The following is a 5,192-nucleotide window of genomic DNA, read 5'->3' on the forward strand; positions in this document are numbered from 1 at the left end:
CAATTTTTTTTTTTTTTTTGCTGTTAATTATCTCTCTTTTCTCTCCTCTTTGACTCTGTATTGGAATTTTTTCTATTTTTTTCTCATCTTTCCCTCATAAACTCCTTAAACGACTAAGATTTTTGCTTTTATTTATCTATTTGGTTTGGCTTTTTCTTTCTTTTCTGGTCTGTTTTGTCTAGCTTCATTTTGTTTTCTGTTTGAGATAGAGCCTTGCTGTGAGGCCTAGACTGGGGCACCGTGGCATTGGACTTGCTCTCAGAGGTCTCCAGCCCCTGGATCAGGGTTTTTTTACTGCTTTGACTTCCCCAGGGAATGCTGATACAGGGCCTTGCCGTGCCACAGGCTAATTTTTTTCACTTTATTTTCGTCTCCTTTTCTTTTCCATGTTAAGTGGTAGCAAGGTCTCACTCTTCATCAGGACAATGAGGAACTCTTGAACTCAGGGGACCCTCCTGCCCTAGCTCCCCAGAATGCTATGAGTTCAGATGCAGGACAACACAATCTACTGAACATCATTATTACCATTTCTTTCTTTCTGTCTTTCTTGCTTCACCTTTTTTTGTTGTTGTTTTCTGTTTATTATTAATTTTAAGGCTTTTATCTTTACAGGTTTTGGTGCCACTATTATTTTAGTTTTTATCTCTCTTTTTTCTCTTCTCTTTCACTCTATTTTGGATATTTTTAATCCTCTTTTCCCATCTTTCCCTCACTAATTCCTTAAACAACAAACAATGATCTTTTTGTTTGTTTGAGGTTTTAGATCTGGTTTGGGAGTTTGTTATTGGTTTGCTTTGTTTTGTGTTTGTTTGGTTGGTCAGTCTAGATTCTTCTTTCTTTTCTGCTATGTTTTATCTAGCTTCATTCTGTTTTCTATTTGTGAGACAGAGCCTTGCCCTGAGGCCTAGGATGGGGCGCTGTGGCATTGGCCTTGCTTTTGAAGGCCTCAAACCTCTGGACTAGGGTATCCTTCCTGTTTTGACTTTCCTTAATTGCATACAAGGCCCAGCCACATTATAAGCTGATTGTTTTCTTCTTCTTTCTCCTTTTCTTTTCCATATTTGGTGGTGGCAGGGTCTCATACTTGATCAGGACAGTGAGGAGCACCTGACTTCAGGGATCCTCCTTCCCCAGTCCCCCAGAATATTGTGATTTCAGGTGCATATCAGTGCACTCTGCCAAGCATCATTATTACTATTTCTTCTTTCCATCTATCTTTCCTCCCTTCTAGTTTTCTCTTTTTGTTTTGTTTTTGATTCTTTTATTGTGGTGGTAGTTGTTTTTTGTCTTCTGCTTTTCTTTTATATCTTTTTTTTTTGGCCGGGGCTGAGTTTGAACCTGCCACCTCTGGCATATGGGGCCAGCACCCTACTCCTTTGAGCCACAAGCGCCACCCTTCTTTTATATCTTTATTTCTCTCTTTTCTCCCATCTCGGTCTCTTCTCTCCCTTTCATACCTGTACCAAAAGGGGACTTCAACACCCAGGTACAGGGTCTGGGAAAATTAAAGAGGAAGAGGAAGTGAGAGGACTAGTAGAAGAAGCTAGTAAATAAGAAGAAAACACACATGAGGATGAACCAACACAAAAATTCTGTCAATATGAAAAACCTGAGCAGATAAACTCCCCCAGGGACCATGAGGCAACTACCACAAATGATCTCACTGATAGATAAAGAAATTATAGAAATGACAGGAAATTTATAGGATAAATGGCCAAAACAATAAAGCAAATTGAAGGGAAAGTGGATAACAACCAAAAAGAAATCCAAAAATTTACCCCCAAAAATATGAAATTGAAGGACTCATTCAGGGACATAGGATTTGGTATACCCTGTCAAACCAAGTTTCATATTTGATGGAGAAATCAAATCTTTTGCTGACATGCAAACATTGAGGAAATTCACTACAAGACTAGTTCTGCAGGAAGTACACCAACCTGTTGTTCACACTGACCATCACAGTAGCCCTCCAGCAAAGTAGATACCTAAAACTAAAGGACAATACCTAGCTTCCACAATGGAGAAAGGGATCTAAGCAATGGATGCCCACCTAGTAAAATAACCAGAACTTCACCATATGTATCAATTCTCTCAGTAAATGTGAATGGCTCAGATTCCTCACTGAAAAGGCACAGGCTAGCTGACAGTACAAGAAAAGCACAAGCCATCTAACTTCTAAAGACAAAACAAGGCTTAGGGTAAAAGATTATTTCAGGCAAATGGAAACCAGAAAAAAAGGAGGGGTCACAATTCTATTTTTAGATACAAGTGGATTTAAACCAAGAAAAGTAAAGAAAGACAAAGATGGTCACTACATACTAGTCAAAGGAAAAATACGACAAGAGGACATTTCAATTCTAAGTTTATATGCACTCAAATGCTCCCAGATTTATTTTAAAAAATCCTAACTGGTCTGAACAATATGATATCCTACAACATGATAATAACTGGGGACTTTAACACCCCTCAGACAGAACTAGACAGCTAATAAAAAGGGAAACTAAACAAAGAAGGGATTTAAATGTAACCCTAGATCAATTGGGCATAATAGACATATACGGAACATACCACCCCAAAGCTAATGAGTATATATTCTCTTCATCAGCCTACAGATCATACTCTAAAATTAATCATATCCTAGGATACAGCCCTCCATAAAATTAAAGAATTTAAATTATACCTTGGATCTTTTTAGACTACAAAGGAATAAAGGTAGAACTCAATTCCAGCAAAAACCTTCACCCCCTATACAAAGTCTTGGAAACTAAACAACCTTATGCTGAACAATAGCAGGGTCAAGAAAGAAATAAAGAAGGAAATCATTAGATACCTCATAATGCGAATGAAGCCACAAGCTACCAAAACCTGAAAAAGCAGTCCCGAGAGAGAAACTTACTGCATTTAATGCCCATATCCAAAAAACAGAAAGAGTGCACTTGAATAACCTACTGACCTACCTCAAGGAACTGGAACAGGAAGAGCAATACAATCCCAAACCTAGCAGAAGAAAAGAAATAACCAAAATAAAATCAGAAATAAAGTTGAAAACAAAATAATTATTCAGAATAATTATTCAGAATAATTATTCTGAAATATTATTTAGAATTAAGGACATAAAAAGTTAGTTTTTCAAAAAGATAAATAAAATTGATAAACTGTTGGCCAGATGAATTATAAATAGAAAAGTAAGATCTCTAATATCCTCAATCAGACATGAAAAAGCAGAAATAACAACAGATACTACAGACATACAAGTAATCATCTCTCATTACTCTAAAAACTCTATGCCCCAAAGTTTTACAATGTAGAAAAATGGACCAGTACCTGGAATCACATAACCTTCCTAGACTTAAGCAGGAAGAAACTGATTTCTTGACTAGACCAATATCAAGCACCAAAATTGAAGAAACAACAAAAAAGCTCCCAACAAAAAAAAAGACCAGGACCAGACAGCTTCACCCCAAAATTCTATCAAATATTCAAAGAGGAGCTTGTACCTATGCTGCAGAAACTATTCCAAAACACTGAAAAGAAAGGAAGCCTTCCCAACACATTTTACAAAGCAAACATCACCCTGATACCAAAACCAGGAAAGGACCCAACAAAAAAGGAAAACCGCAGACCAGTTTCCTATTGATACAAAAATGCTCAATAAAATGTTAGCAAATAGAATACAGCTACATATCAAAAAAATTATATATCATCATCAAGTAGGCTTTATTCCAGGAATGTAAGGCTGGTTTAACATATGCAAATCTATAAATGTAATTTGCCACATAAATAGAAGCAAAAACAAAGACCCTATGACCCTCTCAATAGATAGAGAAAGCATTCAATAAAATTTAGCATCCTTTCTGGATAAGAACTCTTAGGAAATTAGGCACAAATGGGTCTTGTCTTAAGCTGATAGAGGCCATATACAAAAAACCCACAGCCAGTACCATACTGAATAGAGTAAAATTGAAAGCATTCCCACTTACAACCGGAACCAGAAAAGGATGTTCATTGTCACCACTACTAGTCCACATAATGCTGGAAGTGGCAGCGCCCATAGCTCAGTGGATAGGGTGCTGGCCACATACACCAAGGCTGGCAGGTTCAAAGCTAGCCAGGGCCAGCTAAAATCAACAGTGACAACTCCAACAAAAAAATAGCCGGGAGTGGTAGTGGGCACCTGTAGTCTCAGCTGCTTGGGAGGCTAAGGCAAGAGAATTGCTTAAGCTTAAGAGTTTGAGGTTGTTGTGAGCTGTGACACCACAGCCCTCTACTGAGGGCAACATAGTGATTGTCTCAAAAAAAAAAAAAAAACACACACGCACACACACATAGTGCTGGAAGTTCTATCTGATGCAAATAGGGAAGAGAAGGATATTAAGGGCATTGAAATGGGGGCACAGGAGATAAAATTCTCGCTCTTTGCTGATGATGTGATCTTATACTTAGAAAACCCCAGAGACTCAACCGCAAGCCTCCTGAAGTAATCAAGAAATACAGTGATGTTGCCGAGTGTAAAATCAGTGTCCACAAATCAGTAGCCTTTGTATACGCCAATAACAATGAAGCAGAGAAGCAAATCAAGGATGCTCCTTCACAGTAGCTGCTAAGAAAATGAAATACCTGGAATATATCTAACAAGGGAAGTGAAGGATATTTACAGAGAGAACTATGAAACCCTGAGGAAAGAAATAGCAGAAGACATTAACATAACATTCTCTTGTCTGGGAAGAATCAACATTTTAAAAATGTCTATACTACCCAAAGCAATCTATAGATTTAACACAATTCCCATTAAAATACTAACAGCATACTTTGAAAAAAACCCAAAAAAAGTTATTTGTTTTTTGCGGGGGGTGGGAGACCGGGAAAAAAACCCATATAGCCAAGACAATCCTTAGCAATAAAAACAAATCTGGAGGTAGCACTCTACCAGACTTCAGGTTATACTACAAGTTCATGGTGATCAAAACAGCATGGTATTGGCACAAAAATAGAGGCTTAGATCTATAGAACAGAATTGAAAACTCAGATGAAACCAGCTTCTTTCTGTCTTCTCATCTTCAATAAACCAAACAAAAGCATACAGTGGGGAAAAGAACCCCTACTCAATAAATGATGCTGGGAGAACTGGTTAACCACATGCAAAAGACTGAAATTGGACCCACATTTCTTACCACTTATAATTTTTTTTTTTT

The 5,192-nt window shown here is 37.6% G+C and overlaps 1 protein-coding gene across 2 annotated transcripts in view; it reads left to right on the forward strand.

Annotated features, from left to right (window-relative positions):
* LOC100957928 (transmembrane protein 185A-like) overlaps positions 1–5,192 on the forward strand; it is a 37,967-nt gene that overhangs the window by 23,285 nt on the left and 9,490 nt on the right. The window lies entirely within an intron of this gene.

The sequence above is a fragment of the Otolemur garnettii genome, unplaced genomic scaffold, assembly GCF_000181295.1.
Source record: "Otolemur garnettii isolate 467f Iridium unplaced genomic scaffold, OtoGar3 scaffold00352, whole genome shotgun sequence".
Lineage (NCBI taxonomy): Eukaryota > Metazoa > Chordata > Mammalia > Primates > Galagidae > Otolemur > Otolemur garnettii.